General features: G+C 36.0%; 1 protein-coding gene across 1 annotated transcript in view; it reads left to right on the top strand.

Moving 5' to 3' along the window:
• The window catches only part of CACNA2D3 (calcium voltage-gated channel auxiliary subunit alpha2delta 3), a 468,241-nt gene that overhangs the window by 103,171 nt on the left and 338,366 nt on the right, over window positions 1-26,704 (top strand). The window lies entirely within an intron of this gene.

Here is a 26,704-nt window from a genome sequence, read left to right as displayed (position 1 = left end):
AGTTACAAATCTTCTATGGACCTAAGAACTCTGCTCCATGTTGAGACAAATACTGCATCACTTTGCCTCAACTTTTTGATGCAAACTTGTCTGAAGAGCACTGAAACCCAGAATTCTGAGTAATATTTTAGATATGCTGGTGGTAATGTTGGGGTAAGTACTAAGTGAAGAGTACCTTACAAAATATCTCTCAGCCCAAGAAATAATGGGGTGACCATTGTGAGGGTTCAAATCTAAGTGCTCAGAAGATGTGTTCCAATGTTACCCCAAACTGTTATCCTACGCTGCTCATTGAATTAGCGTCAAGTAGTCATCAAAATTCATGGTTTACTTTAAAATACTTTTTATATAAAACATTTTAATCAACATTTTCAGGTTCTAGCAGATGTAGCAATTGTGACAACTATTCAGAAAGCCACAGTATATAAAATGCTTAATTTGTACAAAATGCCAAGACGAAAGACCTGAAAATATAGAAATAGGATGGCTTGGAAAGGCCTTCAGTTTTTTTGTTTTGCTTTATGCTTTCAAACACATTAACTTGTTCAAAGCTACTAATCACATTTGAACTCTCTTCTCCCTCTTCCCCCTTTATATTCTGGTTGAATTTTTATCTTTCTGTCTCATTGCTTTTCATAATGATTAGTTGGTTCAGTGTGATTTTTATCATATTCATCCCCTGTTTGAATTACCCTTCAGTATGCAATTATCCTATCACAGAATGTCCTATTTTTGTGCTGTCAGATACATAAAATAAATGGAAAACTGAAAGTGCTAAACCAATTATATAACCTTTTGTCATCTACTTACTGATGGAAACCCTTGCAAGCAACTTTTTTTTTTTTTCCCCTCCCCAGCATTCACTATTTACCTTAGATTTATGTCAGTGCAGGATATTCCTGTTAACTATTTCCTTCCTAATACTGTTCTACTTGATCGAATTTCAGAGAGGCAACTTCAGATTTTATTTTGAAATTTGTGACATGATTTAAGTTAAAACCACTGAAGAGTGGTTTTGATTAAATGTCACTGACACTTTGTTTTAAGCTCTAACAAATGTAGATGTATCCATTTACCTTAAGATGAAGACGTCTGAGTTGGGAAAAATTGTACTGCCCATAAGGTGGCATAAGCAGAAATGTTTCCTCCATTGTTCAGCAGTGGGTTTAATTTTACAGCCAAACCCAAATGGTCCCTTTGAGAGCCTTGTGTAGTCTGCTGTCATTTGTGGTATTGCTTCAGTTGCTTTTAGCGATTTCATCCCTAGGAAATGTGCTTGATCAGTCTTAATTTAAAGTTAGCTGTAATTTTTTAATCTTTTTTTTTTTAAAAAAATTTTAGAAGGTTTTATGATACTTTAGTGACTCCGCTCATTTGAAACTGAAGAGGAATAGAGCATGATGACATAATGCACAGTGACAAATGACTACTGCAACAAACTTGATAGTGAAAAAGAGGTGGAATTAAACCTATTCATTTGGTGCTTTTATTTTTCCTAGTTAATGGTGTAATAGAAAAAAAAAAATCAAAGGAAGACAGAGGGAGGTGGAAAAGAAAGCAAAATGAAAGATAAATAAGCTATCAGGGAATATTCAAAAAGCTATTATTGAAACTTTAGCTATGCAGTTAAAGTTCTATTTTCATTAGTGTTTCTTTACAAGTGGAGAGAATCCTTTAAAAATGTTGATTTACATGTAAGATGGCAAATCAAGTGTTAAGGATTATTTTTCTTCAAGGCAACTACCATTGCTGCAGTGGAAAATGCAAATAAGATATTTCTTTTTATTAACTTTTCCTACTGTAGCTACCTGGTGTTCATTGTGAAGCTGATTCTCATTATAACTGTACTGTGAAAAGTAATTGCTGTTGTACAGTAATTCAATTTCAGTGCATTCATGCATCAGTAAGCCAGTGGGGTTTATCTAGAGAAGCCTGGGACTTTAAAGCTTTTTATCATGAAATTCCACATGCAGACAAACATTCTTCCAAGGAGTAGAATATCATCATTTAAATTTAACAAACATTTGTGATGAAGAGAAATGGATTTCTTTCCACCGATGATTTTTACACCAGTCTTTAAACTGTTTTCAAATACTATTAGGATGATATTGTTTATGCACAGTTAAAAAAGTGTAATGTATGTGTTTGAAATGTTTGTGCTTATTCATATACATATCTGGTTTGCACATTTTAGTATGTGGATGTGTATAAGTGTGGGTACCTATCCTTACAGACATTCATTTTGAGGTTTATATGTGTTATATCAACAGATGCGATTTGCTATTGTTTTTTTTACATATGTAAGCAAAGTATTAAATTACATGTACTGCATCCATGTATTTCCAAGCAAATACTGGTAAATTGGTGTCCTGATCAATACATTAATTTGTGTTTAAAATAAGCGAAGTTATATGGTAGTGAATGTAAAATGAACTTGTCTGGATGAACACAGAGATTGTAGCAAGTAATCCAAAGCTGAGAGTGAAAGGTCCTAAACAGAGGAAGTTTCTTTCTCCGCAGTGCTCTGAATAGACTTGTTTATGAAAGCCTAGTAAAGAATTCATACTGAACATTGTAGTCAGTGAACATATAGCTTTTATTTACAAACCACCCACAAGTACTTTACTGTTTTCTTGGGTGTATTTGGAATTTAACTAATTTTTGGTGTGTAACTTAATGTTAAGTTCTTCCCCATTTGATCAGACAAATCAGTATAGTTGTTGTTTTTGTTTTCTGGTTGAGTGAGAGTGGCATTTAGAACTGGATTTTGAAAACAGATGCTTAGGTAGACTGATTTATTAGCTACTATTAAATACCTTTCAGTTCCAGGATTTATTTCAGTCATTCACTTTAAGGTTGCTGCTTCCATTTGATGTCATTGAACTGATACAGAAGTGTAACCCCAGAAAACAAACTAAATAAAATTCAAGTTTTAGAAAGGTGTCATTGTTTCACATGTTCTCATTGATAAGGAAGTTTTTATATGATCTTTTTGGGGCTGCTTTTCTTCTTAGAGTGGATAATTTTTGTCATGTTCTTCGGTTGAGGTTATTGACTGCTTTCCTCCCCCCCCTCCCCCCCCCCCCCATTTGCATTTGAACCTTTTGCCAGTGGTTAAATCCCTACAAGTGTCATCAGAATCAGGGAGTGGTTACAGGGAAGAGGGTCCATATCGTCACTGAGGAAAGGCAGAGAAAGCTCAGTCATGAGAAGGGATTGGAGAGCATAGTGCAGTGAAAGGGCACTAGGGGTGATATAGAAGGAACCTGAATAAATTATGGGAGGTTTATTTAATGCATGAGAAATAGAGACAAAAAAATATTGTGATAAGATATTACACAGAAATTGGGAACCTGATGAAGAATTAAAAACAAAACAATCAAAAAGCAAAGAAATGCACCTTTTTGTTCAGTAGTTTTGGACCTATGTTCCTCATTCCATTGAGCTGTTTTCTGGTTTTGTGTGTGTGTGTCTGTGACCAAAGCAGTTATAGTTCTGAATATAGGGGGAGTATATCTGTTGAATTAGATAAAATAACATTTTTACTCAGGTAAATTTAAAAGAAGTCTGGCTTGAATTAATAAGTTGTATTGAAAGTACATTTAACACATATATGATATTGAAGGAGCATTTAACTCTAAGTGGAAGTATTAATCTGCAGGGTTATCTAAGTAGGTTATTGAGCTGATCATGGGTAACAGTGTTGTTGTTGCCTGGACATTCATAGGAACCTGCAAAGCTTGCAGCTCAGAGCACTTCCCAGCAGTATAGTTATCTTACTTTATACCAAGGATCAAATATATCAAATATAATATACTACAAGACATTACCGGTGTCCTAGGTCCATTGTGTATTCTGTTTTCTTATAGCCAGGTGTCTCTGGTGCAGGCATCCTTATGTATAAAATAATCTGTTTGATATTCCTTCCATTATGGTTTTAAGTGGGATTTTAAAATAAGTCATCTGCATAATTTTCTGCCATTTATTTCTTAACATATAATCTGTGAATTAAGAATTGCTGGAATGTAATCTCCAGTTTACGTTCCTGCATACTGGACAATTTTTGTAAAATCTGTTCAGTCAGGGAAGTTGAGGTTGTCACCACTATGTCATTATGCCAGTTGGGACAGAACATTTTTACATGGTGGAATTTAGTATTTAGATTGCACTTTTGTTGACTTGGAAGTTGAAAAGTAGTGGCTTCCTCCTGTGCCTAAAGAAAATGGAGGCAACAGTGAGGAATATTCCAGGTGAATTTTGAACTGATTTTTTTTTGGAGACTGTTTTAAATGTACACTGTCTTCTATGTCCACTGTGTATTTTATTACAGTGTATTTTTATTCTGATTTTCTATCACTTTGATCAAGGCTAGATTGGGAATCACATTCTTGAGAAGCAAATAATCATTCATATTTCATATTCCTATAATAGAAAATAGAAAGGTCTTAAATGTCAAAAGTTACTACTTTGGTAGACTCACTATTTCTAAGTGTAGATTAAACACTTTTTCACTATCCATTCTGTTCCCTCATTGAGCTAATTTGCATCTGCAGAATTAGAAGGAAGAAAAATGAATGTCAACATGCACTGTTTAAAACTGTGCTGCTCCGTGGGTGCTATTCTGAACCCTGATTTTTTATTTTTTTTTTTAAATATAGTAAGACAGATTGTTTTTTATCAGCAGATGGAAATGGATAAAAAAATACCATTAAGTTTATAGAATTATGGGAGGAAAAAATTATAAATGATTGTGGGTGGAAGGAAATTATGGTGAATCTACCCAGTGTAACTATAAATAGTTTTAAATGACAGAATAAAGACATAATGAATAAAGGAGAGATGGCTACAATTGTGTTAATTGCTGCCAACAAATTAAAGGTTTTCAGCAATATTTTTGCATTCACATTTAGTATTTTAACCGTAATTGTTGCTAGTTACTTTTGGTATCATTTGAATTTTGCTCATAGTTCTACTGTCTCCTTCATATGCGAGTGATCAATTTCTGTTCTGAAAGCATTAAGAGGGTTATTTATTTTTTGGCAAATTAGACTACACTGGAAAATGAAAAGGTGGTTAGCAATTCACTGACAGTCAGTGGAGTATTCCGTAGCATAATGCATAACCTTGATAGTCATACTCTGAAGAATATTTAAAGGCACAGTAAATATTTTTCTTGTTTATTGCCATTGGACTTAAGGGTTACTTTTGCTAAATGTGTAGAGGTTAGGATCGTCGTCAAATGAAGCGTTGGCGAACCTATTCTAGCGCAGGTCAGCTAGATCACATATTGCTGCTTTGCTTTATAGTTCTTTGAGTTTCCCAAGAAACATGTGTACTGCTATCAATTCTGAAAGGGGGAAAAAAAAGTTTATTTTTATTGGAGCATAGGTGGGCTTCTCTTATCCTTAACTTCATTCCCATCACATAGCTGCAATTTGAGTGCTCAGATTGTCCTCAGGCTCGTTACTGGTGAACAAAAGAAATGAAGGGAAAAGGTACAATCAGTTTATTTTATACCTGTACTACCTGTGTAATGGAATACACAGGTTTAATGAAACTTAGGGATTTTTCTGTAGACCTCTCTGAATCATAGCAGGGAGCTCAAGTGCATTGATTAAATCTTTATCTAACTCTCGTGTCCTAAAATCCAGATTAGCCGAATCTACAGAAAGCTATGCTTTAAATAGCTAGTGGTGGAGGGGAAGAGGCAAAACCTGAAAAACTCACTTGCTTTTTCTTATGCATACTAAGTTTGTCAGCATTTAACTTCCACAGAATGCACAGAAACCCAACAAAAACCAGGGAGATCTTTCATCTGCTGCTTAACAATTTATTTTTTAACAGTTCAGGAATGCCTCCATTGCAAAGACTTTAATTAGATCAAAATAATTTTGTAAATCAACTTTTTTATCTGCTCAAAATGAATTTTCTCGTTTCAGTCTCTGAATACTAATACGTATTAAAGGAAAAATATGAACTTGCTAGGTACATGTTTTGAAAAAGTAGTAGTTCATGTTGATCGTGTTTGGGAGATTCAGGGATATGTATTTGTGAAGATTTTAAGGGAGTTATGTTACATGCAGTGTTTAGTAACTACTGTTTCCTAAATGTATGCTTTTATGGCTCTGGAAATTTGGAGCTTTCATTGTCTTGGTAGAACTTGAAATAAATATCTACAAAAAATGAAGCAACTTGAACTATGCTTTGAATTTTGGCTGTCTTTAAAGTTCTGGAATGTTTGTATGTTTAAAAAAAAAAATTCACACAGTCTAGCCAGTCTTTTTCTTTTGGAAATTCAAATTTAAAAAAATGAGAAAATACTCTTAAGAAACAAGGGAAGAAAATAGACTTGTAGAGAAAACTTAAAAGCATTTCCTGCTGGAGATGATTATGATGGTTTCATCTTTGGTGCTGAGAAAAGAAATAAAAAGTATTTAAAGATAGCGCATTCAAATATAGAACTCTTATCTGAAAACACAGGGAGAGAGACAAATCAAACCAGCCACTTCACTGAATAATTCTTGTATTAGATTTCATTTCAATAGTACATAATATTCAGTCTTTGCCATCAACATAAAATAGCTTTCCACACAGCAGGAAGAAAACTGTTAAGTAGTTAGGGAAGAATGAAGTCTGATAAATTAGCCTCATGTATCCTTCTTTCTTATCACTGTTTTAGAGTATTAGCATATTTTAATATTTTACATTAAGAATTTTAACAAAAATGGTCATATGGTCCAACTTGCTGTTCAATATGTGATTTAAACTAGTCACTTCAAAGAATAATGCATTATAATTAAAATTTAATTCCACTTTGCACAACTGTCACCTGTTCCATTTTCAATTTAATTCTTATTTCATATTGTAAATATATATAATTAAATCTTTTTTTGGTGTGATAAAAATGATTCTCAAATTTTATAAATACTGGTACTCTTATGTCATAAAAATTAATGAAAAATGTTGAGTCAGCTCACTTTTAGAGTTTTTTTATTAATGATTATAAATGTTCTCTTGAGAAGATGCATATAGCTTGCTTGCTGTTCTTGTAACGTTAGCTTGTTTTCTGAAACCTTACATACATTCAATTTAATGCTTAGATAATGAAAAAAGGTGTCTTCAAGAGAATGCTCAATTTGGCATAACCTGCATTCGTACAAAGCAAAGGTTTTCAAGCTGCTGCCTCCTTTTCTTGTTACAGGAATGATGCTGAACAACTCTGTTCGGTCTGTGGAGCATGAGGGAACTCTAGGAGCAGTAGTAAGGAGGAGACTGTTAATAGCTTTCTTGGAGGGATTTAGTGAATGGTCATTTATCAATATTTTGAGTAGGAAAGAGACTATAATCTCTGTGTGATTCTTCAATTTGAAGCGCTCAGAAACATTTCAATGAAAAGAGCTGTAAAGAGAATTCTTTAGTATTTTTTGAAGAGCTTTAACTCTTTACTCTGCTCTTTATTTGTGATAGAGCTTCCAGCAGGTATTGTGTTCGGTCAGGTATGTTAGCTTAGCCTGAACTGCCACTGGAGCACCATTGTGAGAGAAGAACCTCCTACACAGATAACTGAAGGCAAATACCCCATTTATCCTCTTCACTCCCACCTTTCTTGTGTTTATTTGACCACAGCATAATTAGGTAGGAAGATGCCTGCTTAATCTACAATACTTTCAGCATAGTTTGTCTGTTTTATCGTCTCTAACAGCTGATTATGTATTCCAAATGTACACAGTGCTGGTCAGCACAGTTACTTCTCTCTCACCTTTTGGATTTTTAACGCTTACCGGTTCAAAAGTTATTCTGCCTCATCTCATTTTCCCTGGACGCTATAGTTACTTTTATCTTCTTATTTGAATAGAATTACACTCTATAGGTTTATACAATAAACCCTTCCCCCAGTTGAACAGTTTCTTTAAGACTGGAAAACCAAATGGACTCTAGCAGTGTCCTTTTTAAGTGCACAGGTTCTAATAATTCTAGGCAGCTTCCAATGAGGGTGGGGGTAAAGGAACTCTTTACAACAGCATTAAATTTCAGGTGGTCACAATTTTTGTGTGAGTAAATCAGGAGTTCAAGATTAACTGGCTGAGCACTATGCAAAACACTTTTGGGAGACAAAAGCAGGCTGAAAGTGAGATGAGATGCTTCTTTTTTTTTTCCTGGAAAAGCAGGAGATTTTTTTCAGAGTGAATTAACTGAAGCATTTAGTTATAACAAACGTCAGACTAGATGCTGTAACCGGAACTTCAAATGTTTAAAACTAATCTTCCTTTTGATGAATACCAAAAAAAGGCTCAAGTTTTGTTTGTTGGCATTCGACTTCTGAATTGCCCTAGCCTGTACTTCAGTGTGCTTGCAAGCTGGCACTGGCTCTTCAAAAAGAAGGCTCCCCACCAGCTTCCACAGGTGCTTGCTCCACTCTCCTTCCTCCGTTATTTTTCCTTTCCCTCCACCTGCTGTGGCAAGTGTTTGTGTGGCTGTGCAGAATAATCTCAGAATTATAAAACTGAAGAATTATCCATTCCAGAAACCCCAAAACAAAGACCTGAGAGAGGCTTTCTTTCTCCTAGATTAATTAAGATTTTGTTCATTACATGAGATGAAAAATACTTGTAACAGCAAAGCACAGGAAGGAGATAGGCGACAGGAATGAGTTGGATCATATGGTGGACAGGACAGTGCTTTTTTTTGGTGCTTTTTTTTTTATGGTGGTGGCAGTGATGGCTTAAAACCATATTGAAGCATCTTCCTGGATTGTTTTAAGCTCTGTGGTGACTGTGCAGCTGGTCAGAGAAATTGTCTAATCACTTGTGTGTAAATGAGATGCTTCAGGTCTGGTGTTGCATGTGTTACTGTGTACTGTGCTAAGTCTTTTTTTCCCTGTTGCATCCCATACTAGCAGGTGAGCATGTCCTCCTCCAACCCATTCGTAGATAATCAATTTCTTATGTATGTTACCTGCAGAAAGCTGAGCTCTTCCGCTCAAACTTTAGATGTCTGTTCAAAAATGCTTCATATCAGTAACCTGAATCTCTAGAGCTTCAGAAAAAAAGAAACAAGACTTGAACTTTCATTTTCTGGGGGAATAAGGCAAACTGGCTCACACGTGGCACGTATCAAGTTTTTAGATTTGAGGCTTTTGCTAGGCAGAAGGGCAACGTCCCAGGAACAACATGAACCCACTGAAGCCTGAATCTCATAGTGCTCAAATTCTGGTGGCACTTCAGTCTTTGACACTGGAGATCAACCAGCTTTAGCGGTGATAGAAGGGGTGGGAAGAACCCTACTGAAAACTTGCTGTTGATCAGTTTTACTGATAGATTAAAATGTACTTAAAAATAACATGTTAACTGATTTCAAATTACTTCTAAAGATGAACTGTGAATGTGGGATTTCATGAAAATGTCCAGGCAATTCTTTCCATGTACACAGACAAAAGGATCTTAAAATATTTATGTTGTAGGATTAGTATTTGTGGAAAGAGCAGCTGAGGACCGCAGCTCTGTAAGGTAGTACTGCAGTGCGCTTCTGTAAGAGCAGGTACACACATGCTCGAGATGGCTTTCTATTTTGAGATGATACAAAGTCAAAAATCCCCGGGGGGGCACAGAGTAGAAGTGTGGTGTGTTTGTGGGGTTTTTTTTGTTTGTTTTTTGTTTTTTTTTGTGTTTTTTTTGGTTTTGTGGCATTTTAAGTTTGGAAGGAAGAATATTGTGTAGCTCATGTTCTCTTTCTGAAATGTTGTGTCATTTGGTGCTTTGTCTTTGGTGCTGTAGCAACAGTAAGAAGACCAGTGTAGTAATTGATTTTGGGTAACATCTTGAATTCAATACCATGTAATTATGCCACATTAACTTTGGTATATGTTTTAATATAGTTACACTGAAGGAAACAAACAATAAATTATAGAGAACACTTTATAATTTATTTTACTGTCCAAACAAATAGATATAGCTATATATTCTTGGATCAAACACATTTCTCTGTCCTTTAAGCTAGCACAGCATATCTTGGAAGATTGCTTCTGGCAGTTCTGTGCAAGTACTCCAGGAGGACAAACTGTTTGAGTAAATCATAACAGAAAGGTGTTTCATGGAAGAAATAGACAGTTCCAAACTAATACTATAAATTGTAGTTTTATTGATGAATCTGGTTTTTATTATAAAGGTTAAATTACAGCAATCATTGTCGCACAAAGCACTACAGAAATACTACATTATAGAAAAATTTTGTGCCCTGTATTTCTGATGGATCATTTCAGTGCAATGGAAAAATGCAACAGAAACATTATGTGCAAGAAAAAAGGAAATAATTGCTCTGTACCTGAGTCTTTGTTTTTAAAACAAGCTGGAATTGGAGAAGCAAGCTATGCTGTGGAAAAATGCACAAGCTATGCTGCAGAAAAATGCACTTAGACTGTACTTAGAGATGTCATGTGAGAGATGAAAAAGAGGTATATTTTTACTGTAATAATAATCAAATATTGTTCACCTGTTTCAAGCAGGTCTCCATCTCTGTGACAATATGGGCAGTATCTTACATTCTGTTCCTGGCTGCAGGTGACAGTTTTGAACTTTTCCCCAGTACCCTGCTCTTTGCTACCACCTCCCCAAAAGGATTACAGGACAACTTTTTGTGTGTGTCAGAAAAAAAATTGCAGGTTATCAGAGGTTAATTCTTTGATTCTTATGTGTAAGGATAAGACCTCATTTAAACCCACTTTAACTGGTAAATCTTTGGTATGGGTAGGGGACACATTAAGGGAGAACACTGGTAAACATCTTTATTTGCTAACTTATACCCCACTTCGTTTAATCAGTGGGGTTTTTAGTTTTGGTGTTCCTCTTGGAGCTAACACGAGGGGATTGCGTGTTCCTTAACACACTGAACAGACTAGAATAAAATTTGCAATTAAAAAAGATTGGCTTATATTGTAATTTTTCATCATATTGAAAAAACTGAGTTTTGTCAGGAAAATCATATCTTTATCACTCATTTCCCATATCTTGTGGTGAGATGATAATTTAGCCCTTTGTAAATGTGCCAGTAAATTAGTAATTCCAGAGTCATTAATTTTGCATTTATCTTAATTGTGTTACATTTATGGATATTGATGGAGTTTTACTTTTTTACACTTGAAAAATATTACTACAGTGTTATTTTTGATACCGGTCTAAGAAGATTAAATTATCTTATTTTAATGCAAATATTTTCGACATACAAAAATGGAAATACTGCCTTGATTTGTGTTATTAAGCAGTTTTCATTTAAATGTCACTATGAATCATTATAGAAATGGGAATATTTATTTTCCTTTTGCTTTTAGATAATTCCATGCTCATGATCTAGAAATTAAATCACTAACCTCTTGATCTTTATTTTTGACTGAAGTTCCATATGAAATTGGATAATTCATAGGAGTCCATAGGTAGCTAATTAATATACTGATGGACAATCTTTAACTCAAGAAGCCCAGAAAACACTGATTGCTATAAGCGGGAATGGTTTACTAAAAAAAAAAAATGCACTGCTGACCACTGCTAGAGAAAGGTTTGGAGCTGTCCTTATGGCTCTTACATACTGGCATTATATGATGTGATAACAGACTCAGTGCTGTGATTCTGTGAACATCTTGAAGAGTTGAACTTTAAAAGTTATTAGATGAATGCTCTGCTTTTGAAAGACTAAGCAGTTTGCTGAGCTTATGATATAGTTCTTTGGGAGATGGTATAATCTTTAAGTAAAAATTGTACTTTATTTTACAAAATGCTGCATGTTTCTGGCTGTTGTCTTGTTCATCATCTTGTTTTCTGAGCTCAAATCGGTGTGATATGGCTCAACCATGTGCTTGAATCTTCAGCTTTTACTTTTCTGGCTAGAGAGGGACTTGAACCACACAGATGACACTGGTCTAGCTTCTTTGTGCAAACCCAAAGCAATGTTCAGGAGAAACTCAGAGTATTGTGTGATAAGAGTGAAGCAAAAGTTCCTCAGAACTAGATCAACACAACCCCAAAGTATAAAAACATAAACATAAAAACAGATTGCTGCCTTGGGTTTAAAATAGTCTGAGGTCTTTGGGGTTTTTTTTCCTGTCTTCTCTTTGGACGTTGAAACTCAGCTTTGTTACATATATAGTACCGTGAACGTTGATGGATGTGAGCAGATGACAAAGAGGAATATTTTTCCTGTAATAATAACCAAATATCGTTCACCTGTTTGAACCAAATCTCCATCTCTGTGAGAATATGGGCAGTGTCTTACATTCTGTTCCTGGCTGCAGGTGACCGTTTTGAACTTTTCCCCAGTACCACGCTCTCTATTGGAGGACACGATTAATTGGTAGAAATACATTTTATTACTCCATTTCTCTCTCGATGACTATAATGCAATATATCACATAAACATCTCATAGAATTGCTTGCCATTTTTCATGACTAAGGAGATGGCGTGTGTGGTTGGGAAGCTGTAGGGATGGAGATTAGTTAATTATTTTAGGCTATTCCAAGTGACAGTCTGCACCAAAGGAATTATCAGTGCCTTCGTAGGCTTCTTTAAGCCAGAAGCTGTTGTAACTCTTGATTTTGGAGTTTCATAGAAATTATTTAGTTACCTTGGTTCTTCCCTTCTTTTTAAGCACATGTTCTCATTAAGAAATAACATAAAATTCCTGATCACTGTTCTGTGGCTTTTGTACTGAACTCTGAGGCAATTAATTCACTTATTCCACGCTATAGCAATACTGCCTGCCACTTTCTTCCCAGATCCTTTGTGCGCTGGCTGCCTTCTTGCCAACATGCTTGCTACTTTTTAGAGAACTTCTGCTTTTCTAATCTGTTATTGTATGTTCCAATTTTGGACTACTTGTTGGTTTTCTTCCCTGTTATCTTCAATTCTCTGTAAACTATTGTTTCTTAATCATGCTTCAGTCTACCTTGTCTGCACTGCTGGGTTACTCATCATGTGGTGTTTCATCTTACATTCTGTTTACCCACTGCCTTGCTCCTTAGATATTTTTAAACTACGAAGGTGTACTTTTTCCTTTCTCCCACAACTAAAGCAGTAATTTATATTTGCCTTTGTAAACCTAATGAAATCAGCATTGACTTTTTAATTTCATTTTTCAGGTGTATATTACATTTATGATTATAACATATCTTACGAGAATTATATGTTCATTCTGAACAGATAAGGAAAACACAAAGTGATTCTTTTGTGATTACCCTGAGGTGAAATTCCAGGAATAATTTTTATTTCTTCTGATACTTCTTGTCTGAGTGTACTGTTTGCTAAAGAAACAATGACCTGTAAGCCCTTATGGTGCACGTTGCTTTCAGTGCATGAGTTTGCAGGACAGGTACTTTTCCTATGAAGAAATAAAGACAGCTGGAACTTTACAACTGTCAGTAACAATGAAAGAGATGAAAAAGTCACAAGACATGTTTTGTGTATAAATAAGGTATTTAGTTTGAAGGTAAAGGTTTGATAAGAAGGCTTCTACCATTTCAGAGTGATAGAAATGGTGATTGAAATGAAACCAGTAAAGCAAATCAATTATAGCTGAAGCTACTTGAATTTTCAGTATCTTTTATACAAAATATTCAAGACTAAGGCATGGTGGTTTGGTTTAGTTTGGTAAATTAGCTTTTATAATTAGTCTATCCCCTAAGAAAACCATCATGAAGTTGTGAATGGTTTCCAGCCACTCCCTATGTCAAGCACTCTGTTATCTTATTTTTTTTTTTCACTCTGAGTATATCGATACACATTTTTAAACATAAATTATTTAACGGTTGTGCTGCCACATGTCTGAAAACTCATAGTGGAACAAGTCACTTTTTATGAAGGAAGAATAAGAATTATTATGTACTAGGAACTGAAGGAAGAATAGAGGAGTTTCTTAGAATATTTTTAAAGATTAATTTGCTAATGACTAGATTTGAAAGTCAGTTTTTTTCATGTGGGTATAACCCACAGTAAGTTTTGCAAGACTCTCCTTTCTGCATATGTATAGGAGTACTAGAGTGGAACACGTGAAAAAATGTAGTTGTGTCAGCATGATCCCTGATGATACAATCAGGGGATGACACAGAAAAGAATATGGTTTTACTACAAGTCAAAGAAATAGAGCAAATGTTTAGAAAGTGAAGTAATAGAAAATAATGGCTTCTATACTGCATGTTCTTAAAATGTTTTAATGTAACTTATTGTTGTGTTGATCTGTAGCATGTATTTTTTTACTGCTCTTATCTCGTTAGAGTCCATGGCAGGTATAGGAGAAAACATCTTATGTTGCAAAATCATAAAAGTCCAGCAGCTCCTGCTGAGGATTCCCTGTATTAAAGAGATATAGGATGTAGTCAGCACAATCTCTACATTTTCTGTATGACATAACAAAAATATTTAATCTAAAATGGCGGAGCTTAGTCAAAATTAGAAGCCTTTTCTATATTATGCATGATTAAATGAAGTCTTAAATAGCTTCATTCCGCAGCAGAAAAGTTGAGAATTGTGGTATAATGTAGTGCTTCATCTCATAAAGACAATTGATCTTACATTATTCTGATTAAGTTGTAGAGCACAGACTCAGGAGGATGCACAACATTCTAGGTGTAAATATAAACTCCACAACGTTTTTTCCAGAATTCAGACAAAGACATGGAATTTATAAGTAGCCATAAACATTGTGCGTTTCTTCAAGGAGGATTTAGTGCTAGTTCTGTGGTAGAAGCTCCATGCATATACAACTACATTTGTTTTGCTCCCATACAAGACAAATCTATGCTGTTTGTGCAAATCTTAAAACGCTGGAATCCTTGCAAGTACTGATGTAGATGGTATACTTTATTTCTTCTTGCACGGCATATAAATGTCCAGTGTATGTGGGATAATAAGAATCAAAAGGTCTAAGCTTTAGGTTAATTTTAATTTGTTGGAGTAAAAGTCTTCCAAGGCAGTTAAAAGGTAAGATAAACTCACAGACATTCATTGATTGTGATCCTGCAAACTTTGGTTTAAAGCTCCAGTGTAGAAAAACCTGTGATGCCATACATACTATAAAATTTGTCATTCAGATTAAAAAAAAATATTTTTTTTTCTTTTAATCGTGTAAAATATTTTGCATTAATGCCAGCATCAAGGAAAACATTTTTTCAGACTGTAAATAGACTAGGTTTAGTTATGATCTTTATGTATGGTGATAAGAATAATTTAGTATCAAAGTCCAGTTAATCCTCTGCATTCCGTCTGTCAAAGCTAACGTATTTACCAAGTCATACTGATTGCAATATGGACGTTTGTCCAGTCAGAAATTATTAGCACCAGCAACTCATTTCACAGAGGACTTTGACCAGCCTGCAATCGTAATTTAGAATTATTGCTAATGAGACTGAATTTAAGAAAGTGTTTTGGAGGAGAAGTGGCTTTGTTATCTATTATAGATGTCTGCTATTTGGTTTCCCTTATTTGTGTTACAAGGCACTAATGCTTTAAAAAGTGAAATGAGAAAGTGGTATGGCGATTGTTACTCCAGAAATTAATTGCACTGCAAAGTAAAGTGTGCTGAAAATTTAATTTCAGTCTAAAGTAAAAGAACATAAAATTTTATCCAGGATAAAATTTCACTATTGGTTGCTTATAATGCTTCTTGGAAGTCAAGCAAGTATAATCTGGCATGAAAACAGCCTATAAAATTTAACAGAAACACAAAACTATTAATCTACCAGCTTTGTAAGCTTTCTTTTTGTTGTTTTATTTATTTTACTTCCATTTTCTTTTAAAAAGGGCATATCAACTTCAGTATTTCTTCCCACACAATTCAGCTTCTTTTGAAAATCCAATCTTTCTTTCTACTAGTTAATTATTTCTCATGCTATTTATTTATGAACAGTTGAGAATAGAAAAATTATGCATGAATTTTATTCCTTTCTCCAGGTGCTATTATGTTAGCTAACTGTTTTAGTGTTCTGGAATGGCATTGTATACAAATTAAATGACACAAGTAATTTTAATGTATTGTTTTGGTGCAGTAATCAGAATAACATTAAAATAACTGGGAAAATTAATCATTTTTGCACTAGAATAAATAAAAATCTAAGTAAACGCTATTAATTTGCAACATTGCCTAATCTCGCTTTTATATAGCTCTCAGTGTATTCTTAAATATTTTACATGTTATCACATTTGTGGTTAAAAACTCTTAAATTGCTCCCCTTTGCCTTTCCTTCATTGGGGAATTCAAGTACTCTGAGACAAAATTAGCGTTCAGGTCATTACAAAGACACTGCTGATATTGTATTTCATACTTAATGAATCTTTATTGGCATCTGGGTTCTAACCTTGAGTGTGCTTAGTGAATCATAACTTGGCAGTCTCTGAGTAGGTGCTCCATTGTCTTATCAAATCACAGCATAAATAAACTTGGTCTTTCCCAGGTATTGGCAATTTCATAATAAGATGCATTTTTGCGGTTCTTAAAAAAAGAATTCTGTGCTCCACTAGGACCTCATACTACAAGCAGTTGCACAGTGTTTATGGTCTTGAGGACTGTGTCAAATAAAAGTTAAACTTTCTAAACTTGATCTAATATTGTTAGTGATGTTCTCAGCTTTCATAATGTCCTCAGTCATTCTGCTAAAATCGTGCTTCTCTAGCTCTTCATCCCTAAAGATCTCAAGAGTTGTGAACTTCAGAGTTTTCAGTCTATTCAGTTTTTTAGGAGAAAAGAATAGACAAATGATATGTTTATTTTATAAAATGTAAGCTGGAATAAGTTAGTGTCCCCTATCACACAGTAAATGTGTGACAACTGAAAAGGCACTCAATTCCATGTCTTAACTTTCAGTATCTTAATGCAGAGCTGGAGAGTTCCTCATCCCTTTTATGGGGCATGGAAAGCCCTTTCAGAGCTTCGGTTGTCTTAAACAGTACTCTTTCCTGTTGCTGCTTCTCCTTGCCCATTAATGTTAGATGGCACTTTCAATATTTCTGTTCTCTCTAGTTTGTTTTGATGTCAAAATAGGTAGCACAGAGGAGAAAGCAACTGTTTTATTTTAAAAAATGGTGGGATTCTGAGATGTTAGATAATAGAAAGCTAGATACATTTTTTAAAACGTGAAAAATACTGGGAAAATCCCAACTTCAAAGTAACGAAGAACTCATTTTGCCTTAGAGATGGTCAAACTTCACCTTTATTTGCAGTGGGGGGGAATGAAATTAAAAAAGATATTCTATACATACTTTAGTTTTTTAATTTCTCATTTAAGTAGAAACTCAGGGAAGACATTTGAAATCCTAGAACACAGATTTATTTCTTTTTTTTAATATATATATATGTTTCTAGTAGGTGAGTGCAAGTGGTATTGTGATGTAGTGAATGGCATCATGATGCAAGAGTGATGTGACAGAAAAATCATAAGCTTTCACTTGGTGGTGACTGAGGCCTTATGGTCCTAGCAAGAGAGGTAGCATGGGCAGCCAGCTGGCTTAAGTCTTCACCCTTCAGGCTCTGTCAAATCAGCCTATGTGATCATGTCTTAGACCTCAAAGCCTCACCTGCAATTTGGTAGCTGTGTTCTGGTTTATGCTGAGGCTTTTCATCTCGTGCTTTTGGGTGTGATGAAGGCCATTGTGAACTCCCTAATTTCTGGGTAAACTGTCTGCCAAGCAATAGCATAATTTACAGCGCAGCTGCACCTTCAGCAGTGTGTGGTTCAGGGTCTTTCTGTCTTAGGAAGGCAATAATGAACTTAAAAAGTTCAGAGAAGGGAAGAAAAGACAATTTCAGGTTTGAATGACTTTATTGCAAGTGGATTGCATACAGATGTATTCCTCGCTCTGGAAAAAAGAGAACTGGGGGATGGGGTTATAAAAAAAGTCAGTAACATCATAAATAGCAGGGAGAATTGCACTGGTTTCCAGTGCAATGCCTAAGGGGGGTGCTCGGTTCTTGTGAAGTCCCAGAGCTTCAGACTGGAAGCTTGGCAGGGTACTGTGGAACATTATCATATATAGATACATGGTTATTTTGTGCTTCCTTGGATTTCTTCTTTTGGCCACTTCTGAGACTGAGTGCTGCTCTAGATGACTCCATGATCTGAGTGCACATACCTGCTCTCAGGTGTAGGATGGGAACTGTATAGCCTAGCTCGGGAGTAGTTAGAGCCTGAAAAGCCCAGACTCAGCAGCTTGCTAGCAAAGAGATAGATTTCTATGTAGAAAGCTAAACTAAAATGAAGTAAGAAAAATTCAGAGCTCATCAATTTCTGTTGCAGGGAGGGGATTTTTAAGATCAGCTCCAATCTAGAATCTATAATGCCCAAATATAAGAATATGAATGCAGTTTCCCAGATCTTTGGATGAGAGCCCCCACTGGTTGGCTGTCACATATTCGGAGGTCTCTCTCATTTTTACTAGAAACACGTTCTCTTCTTGCACACAGAAAAAACCTGACAAGCTTTTAATCAAGTTTAATTTTTGACAAAAGTCAGCTTTGTGCTTTTTGGTTTTATTTTAAACCTGAGGGCTATTTACTTTTCTTTAATTTTTATGTATGTGCAGCTCTTGTACTGATAATTTTGAGGGTTCATAAAGGACTACTTTTTTTTTTTTTTTTTTTTCTACAGAAACCTGCCTTTGGCAAGAGATAGTATTGCAAAGTGGTCCCCAAGCAGTGTTTTGGATCTTTCTCATTTTAGCAATTAATCTGCCTTTTGCCATAGGGCATACCTAGTATTTCTGGTCTGTGGATGTTCCTTACAATTCAGAATGTGTCGTGCTAGGTACTGTGTGATATAGGAGGAAAATGTTGACAGCAAAGGATTTTGTGGGACTTAGGTGAAATATGGAATACTGCAATCAAGAGAGAATATTTAAATGTCTCACTTAAACTGTCAGGCAAAGTAGATATGCAGTGATGCATATGTTCTGAGAATATCAAATCTGCTGCATGTACTACCTTCAAAGAGATACTTTGAAATAGGGAATTGCAGTTGGAATTAATTCTGTATAGCACTTTCCCCATCTTCTGGAATTGGCATCAAATTTGCCTCAGAACAAGACAAAAACTAGTCAGAAATATAGAGGGCTTCTGGAAATGGGAAAATTCTCACTGGAATTGCAGAACAGCAGAAGTAGTAATAAGATTTGGTGTATCCTTTAATTTTAATACTCCTGTCTACTCTATCTGGAAATCACTTAATTAAAAAAGAAAGAAAGAAGTACCACCAAGGCATTTATTAATTTTGGGGTAAGCTGTGTGAAATCTGTCTGTATGAGTTCACAGTATCCCTGAGCTTCATTTTCTCTGGATTTGAAAATAAACCTTAAACCTCAAGGATGAAATGCCACCCTGGCTCATTTCATTACTTCAAGCAGATAATAAACCAGCCCAGAATTAGCATTCCCCCCATAGCTGTGCCTCTTTCCTTAGGTAGCTGCCTTCTATGAAGAGAGGCTTGTGAGCAGCGGTCTCTTCCATCTCTGTGGCTCTTTGGCTGATATTAGCCCTCTTATACCCAGGAAAGATCTGCAGATCTGCACTCACTCTTCAGCTAGTTCCTGATAATTCCATGAATGCAACTATAGAGATGTACTTGGGATATTAATCTTCCTACATTTTAATGAGCAAGGCATACTATTCCTAAACCTTCCTGCTCCACAGTGCACTTTCTCTGCTACCTGAAGGAGCAACTTTTTTGATTTTGTTTTGTTTTCGTCTATCTGGGGTCAGGCTGTAGAGACAATAAGCTTTGTGATTTTTCTCTTGGACGAAAGGACAGAATTAATTGGCTTTGAAGTTCCTGAACCTGTATTTCTGAGTAAGATATTTACAATGAGTGAGTGTGGAAGGGAGCTGCCATGGAAGGCAAATCACTCTGAAACCAGAGCAGTGCTGGCTAGGTCACAGATGCCTGCTCTGAAGTCCTCTGTTAGCACTTGATGTGAAATTGAAGTTGAAATGATTTCCGTGTCTCTGATGGAACTGGCTCCTCTCAGTGCTGTTAAAAGCATCTGTGCTGATGATTATTTTATCCTGGTAGCTCATAGGGAATACTTTGAAATCTTTAAGTATTTATTTACTTATTACCTCCTTAGGGAACCAAAATGAATGAAGTAAACAACCCCAGCAACACTGAACTCTCCAAAAAGACTTACCAGCAGTCTGTATACTCAGACAACTGCTTGCTGACAGCCTTGTGTCCAGGAGCCGCACAACCCTGGTGATATAGAGCTGTCTGCTATTGAGTCAGTCAAATTCCTTTGCTGTAACCCTACGTAAGTTTGGAGGTTTTAAAAAATAAAGATTCACAATAATTTTTGAGAAAGTGATTTTACGTTTGGTTTCCTTGTGTGGACTTTTAATCAGTAGGCAATGTGAACGATGGGAAGGAGTTTATTCTAGGAACTTGACTGAAGCAGATTGAGTTTTCAGACAGGAAAACTCATTCTTTTGAACCAAGAGCTAGTGGGGTTCTTGGTGGTATTTTGTCTGGTGACCCCAAACTTCTAAATCCTGGTTTGGACAAAGGATGAATTTGAACTTCTCGAATAATGTGTATTGTAGCAGTATTGACCACTTATTATTTGCCCTCCAAACTCCTGGGATGGGGAAGTCTGAGTTCTGCCAGAAACCGTTCCAGAGATCCCCGAGTGAATTCCACACTCGGGAAACCTGGGAAAATAGCTTTCAAATTGCCACTGGAGATTTGCAAATAGATGTAAATGAATATGCAATTCCAGTGTGAGAAGCCTCATTAATGGCTTCATTTTTGTGGTGCAGTGGAACTTTCCACAATAAAAGACTGTGGGAGCTAGGTTTACCTTTCACAGAGTAGAATGAACTCTAACAGGAATGCATGGCAAATAGCCTCAAATTTTCCTTTTGTCCACTCCAAGTACAAAGCACATTCCTTTGTCCTTGCTGTCTCCACTGTATGCAGTGTTAATGTGTAGGTTAAGAGAAGCATATGAATGACTGAAAAGTAACAGCTAAAAAGCAACACCAACTCAAGAATCATTGCTAAAATTAAAAAGAAACTGTTGCATATGTAGCATCTTTTGGGAAGAGGAAAAGGGCGTATTTGTGACAAGTGGGAGGTTAGTGTACTGCTGGAACTTAATGTGCTGACACTCCTGTGTGGTGTCAGGTAGTATAATATCCCGATTCAGGTTCGAAATGTGCAATTTAAGCCTATTCATGTTTGAAATCAAGCTATTTTGCTACCTAGTAACATCTCTTGTTGTTTGTTCGGGTTTTTTTTGGTGGGTTTTTTGTGTTTTAAACATAAATTGGTCAGTATGTAAACTTCTCATTCTTGCAGTTGTTCAAAAATCTGTGCCGTAATAATATTAATACATGGCTTGAAAACACAAGGCTCCTTTGCATCTGAATTTTTAGAGAAAAGCTTTTAAAAACATTTGCCTACAATAATGTGCAAAGACGAAATAGACTGAATAAAGCATGCTTTCTTGTTGCAAAATGTGATGTGAAGGGAGTGTAATGTTTCATGTTATAACATGAATTTTAGATGTAAGTTTTAATGTTATAACGTTATAACTTAAATTTTTAGGTGCAGGTTGGTTGGAAATGTTTTGAATATTTGTTTTCTCTTTAATGTGAAAAAATTTCACAATTTGTAATGTTTCAGGCAGTATTAATTGAGGTGGAAGAAATCTGTGTAAAATCTGTTCAATGAGCTGAGAAGTGAATGACTCCAAGCTACTTTAGGGATGTAAATAGTTAGACATCTCAGCAGAGCAAACCACATAATTTTCCAAGGTTTGATCTTTATACATAAACAATATTTGAATATAATAATTGCCACATAAACCTCAAGAATTTAATACTGCAATTTGAGTTGGCTGAACAGATACTTTTGTGCAGCTTTATCAGCATACCTGCAGAAAACAATTAGCTGTCTTACGGTGCTGAGGTATCTTTTTTTTATCCTTTTAATGGTTGAACCAGAAACAAAAGACTATCCATATTGAAGAAGCCATACTTCCAAATAAGTTTTAGCTCTAGATGTATTAAAACAAAAATAGAAAAAGCACCAAAACCTGAGGTTTATTTCTGAGGCTGAGTAATGTGATGCAAAAAGAGTGGCTTTGCACTGGGTGTTTCAGGGAAGGCGACTATGCTACCAAGGTTATTAGAGAATTATGCATTTCACCTTTAAAGTGTTATCTGTCACTGCCACTGTGGCTTATCATTAGCATATCCTTTGACACTTCCACGGCATCAGAAAAAAAGTAAACATAAAGCAAAATAGATGGGAGTCATAAACAAAACAATATTGTTACTGTGTTGGCTCACCTAGTGTGGTAAATTTTTCTTTACTTTTCATGCAGTTTTTTAAAATGGAGATATAATTATTTTAAAAACACTACGAACTTGTATCACAGTGTAAATTATTTGGGAAACTGGCCCAATCCAGCACAGTCTGCTGAAATGAAAGTGTTATCCGTGAAACTGCTTATAAAGATGGGACTGAAAGTGTTCAAAATTATATTGGGATTTTCTGTTGGGTTCTAACCTAACTATCTTCCTCAAAATCATTCCTTTAAGATGGTTTGGTTGCATTGATTCACTTTATGGGAACAAGGAAGTAGATTTAAAGATCAAGTGCCTGCCTGGTAAAATACTATGGTACAGTAACTTTCTTAATTTGGAGGTCATCAAGCAGACCTCTGTGTGATGCATGCATAAACAGGGTAAGGTTGGAGTTGCAATTTCCCATGACTGTGTTTTTCACAGATGTTAAAAGTTAATATATGCAACACACATATATAAAGTATAATTAAGACATTATGCTATTCTTCCACGTACCTTATCTCATCAAATAGTTAAGCGTGGTGGTGGTCAGGGCAATCTTTGTATCAAAATGTGATCTGAATTTATATACCAGTACCCATGTTTATATATGGGACTGTTGCATTATTGTACTTACTAGTACTGTCCTATTATACTACTGTTTAAGGGCTTATCCTTTGTGGTTTTGCTGTTTAACCGTGTTAATGAGGAACTGAAATATTTTCCTAGATATATCAGTGGAGATCTCTGGGTTTCAGTGGCTGCTTTTGGAATTCCGTACTGAATGTCTGAAGAAGGAAGCAATATCGTAACTTCCAAAAATTGAGGATTTAATTACCATTTACATGGTCTGTTAACACGTTTGTGTAGTAAAATTGACCTTGCAATTTTATTGGTTTATGACTTAGCCATCATTCATACTTCTTAAAGATTAATGGGAAACATCTTACATACATGTTTTTATTTGAATATCATTTTCCAAACAGTTCAAACACCCATTGGAAAAAAAGAGGCTTAAATAACTCATGAGAATCAGACTAGGCAGCATGTGCAAAAAAACCCCCCAAAACCCCCAAATCAAGAGCAAAAAACCCTGACCAAAAAACCAAAACCCACCCAAAATAACACCAAAAGAAATTCAGTGTTGAGGCTGCCAAGACAATGATGCTGCTCTATACCCTTAAGCCTAGACTTTATATCTAAGAGTCCTAAAAAATGTTTTTCTTTACTTCCTCAGTTAGCTGGAAGCTATCAAGGGAAGGCTATTGAAGACATTAAGCCTGACCACTAGGACATGACTGTGGAAAGACTGTAAATGGCAAATTCTTCAGCAAGTGGTGTAATGTGTGCATTGGGAACATGGCACTCCCCATATGGAAGTCCTGCTGACAGTAGCAAAATACTTTTTAAGCAGTATGTACTGTCACACTACTCCAAAGAGCTGTGAATTGTGAGATGCGGAAGCCTGGAAGCCTGCACCATATCCCTCTTCCATCTGTGCAGGATGGTTATGGTGCCAGACAGGTAGTAGGCTCTGCTGTGCTCTGCTACCCTTCATCTGCTTTCATAACTCCCACTAGTAAAAGCAGAATTATACTGCTGAAATTCAGTTAAGTCAATGAAATTCTGTATGGCATGAGGTTAGTCACTTGTTTTTAATACAGCTAGTCTTTAAAGGGGGTGAGCTATTAATTGTAAAGATATTTAGGTTCTTAAAATCAGGAGTAGAGTTCTATTTATGTTCCCAGTTTTAACAGATTATGCATGTTTAATACAGTTAAAAACAAGTGCAACAGCAACGAAAAAAAGTCAAAACCAAAAACCCCTTCAACATTTCTAGAAGATATTGACAGAGCTCAAATAAATTAATTTCTGACAATTATTGATTAAGACTAAACTGCGATGCATGAAAGCTTTGCTTGTGTTTTGCTTCGTTTGTTTCCCAAGGAATCCTGGCTCCTTAACTGTTTCCCTAGGCTTCTTTGTCTGTTTAGACAAGATTAAAATGCTTCCTACTACATAAATCACTGATAGCAGACTCAAAGCCTTCAATGGACACTTGAGCAACTCCTAGAACGGGCAAGCTAAGATAAGGGGGACTCGAACAAAAGGAGACAGAGATCCTATCTAGGGAGGATGATTTTGCTGATTTAGGAAGAAGGCATCTGCACTTTACTTCACAGCGCATGCTCTGGAAAGACAACTAGTGAACACCGTGAAGAAGACTACTTGCTTCTTCCCTCAACCACTGAAGACCCTCACTCTATTTTTACTACGCATGCTTGGACTATGTAAATGAATTCTGGGAACTCATTATCATGAGACACCCCTTCCCAGGAAATCTAATGAATATTATATGATTTACAGAATCACTGAATCACAGAATCGTCTAGGTTGGAAAAGACCTTGAAGATCAGCTAGTCCAACCCTTAACCTAACACTGACAGTTCCCAACTCCACCAGATCCCTCAGCGCTATGTCAACCCAACTCTTACACACTTCCAGGGATGGGGATTCCACTACCTCCCTGGGCAGCCCATTCCAATGCCTAACAACCCCTTCTGGAAAGAAATGCTTCCTAATATCTAGTCTAAACCTTCCTTGGTGCAACTTGAGGCCATTCCCTCTTGTCCTGTCGCTTGTTACTTGGTTAAAGAGACTCACCCCCATCTCTCTGCAACCTCCTTTCAGAGAGTTGTAGAGGGCGATGCTCCATCAGCTTCCCAGGCACTGACATTAAGCTGACAGGCCTGTAATTTCCCAGATCATCCTTCCAACCCTTCTTATATGTGGGCGTCACATTGGCCAGTTTCCAATCTGTCAGGACCTCCCCGGACAGCCAGGACTGCTGATAAATGATGGAAAGCCGCTTGGTGAGCACCCCAGCCAGCTCCTTCAGCACCCTCGGGTGTATCCCATCTGGTCCCATAGACTTGTGTGTGTCTGTGTGATGCAGCAGGTCACTGACTATCTCCTGGATTGCAGGGGGGTCGTTCTCCCAGCCTCTCTCTTCTGGCTGAAGAGGCTGGATTCCCTCAGTACAACTAGTCTTGTTATTAAAGACTGAGGCAATTTGTGTGTATGTAAACTGATGTCCCTTGCTAATTCTTGGGAGCCCTTATGGTGGATAATCTCCAGGGCGACCCCAGCGATGCTAATAAAGAATACCTGCTTAACAGTAAAAAAACTTTACTGTTGAGTCAATTTTTATGTTTCAATATATACATATTTAACATGCTGGTGTAATTTAACTGATATTCAAAACAGCATTTTAAGCTGAAGCTCCCAAATGCTATTCTCCAATATCAGATTAGTTTTCTGTAAAATGAGTGGAATATATATATTTTTGTTAAGTTTTAAAACTGAAATATAGCATATATCTCTCATGCTTGAAATTTTTCCCCAAACTCAAACTAACCAAATAGCCCTAGGAAGTGTTTGACTTCCTTTCCCCCCTCTTGTTCTTGATAATTCAGTGGCAAGATTACTCACACCTGGTGCTTTTGTTACTCCTCAGTATTCTGATTGCCTCTTGAAGCTCTTCACAATTTCATTCTTCTACAAATGGCTCAGCTGTCTGGAAAAAGACCGATTGTTGTTTGCTTTTGTGAATTTTCAGCAGTGAGAAGCTCAGTAAAATACTGTTTTGATCTTTCTGTAACTGCATTTGTTTTAACAAAATTATGTCTGCATTTCTGTGTTCATTCTTTACCTTATTAATATGATTTCTTCACATATTGATATCCTTACAAATTAGTCTTGCTTTATTAGTACTATCTTAGTTCATCTTCTCTGCTGTTCTATGCAAGTCCTGGCTTTTACATTATCTTGTGAAAATAATAACAACAATGTTAGTTGGGTTTTTTTTTTTTAATCACACTGCTGACTTACAAACCTTTAAGTTTCCTCAGGCCCTCTCTTGTCCTGTTTTGGCCCTTCCTTTGTCCTCTGCATTACTTATCTCTTTTGGACCTCTCAGTATATTTCATACGTGTGGGATGATTCGTTCATTTGCTATGAGTAATTTTTGAGATCTGTATGTACTCTTCTAAAGTCTCAAACTGTTTCCTAATTATTCCACAAGAATTTCTGTCTGTGTTTTAGGTTGTTTGTAAAGGTGAATTCTACCTGTATTTTTTTGTGTTTCTCGGAAGGAATCCAAAAGCTCGTCCATTCTGTTAATTCCTGTATTACAATAAGTCTTTTACCTTGCTCTATCAAGATGGTAGTTGTAAGTTAGGCTGGTCACCTGAAGCTCTTTTGGTCCCAGATAATAACCTTTTGGGATTTTCTTTGTCACCAAGGATGTGCTTATCTGTGGTACTAATGTCATCTCAGGGCACATCTATATGTGCCTCAGGGTATATCTATACGTTCATGTGCATGTCTTTAATT

Source organism: Strix aluco, chromosome 11 (assembly GCF_031877795.1).
Source record: "Strix aluco isolate bStrAlu1 chromosome 11, bStrAlu1.hap1, whole genome shotgun sequence".
NCBI classification, from domain to species: domain Eukaryota; kingdom Metazoa; phylum Chordata; class Aves; order Strigiformes; family Strigidae; genus Strix; species Strix aluco.
The sequence above is the reverse complement of the archived record's forward strand: the minus strand, read 5'-3'. Positions and strand labels throughout refer to the sequence as shown.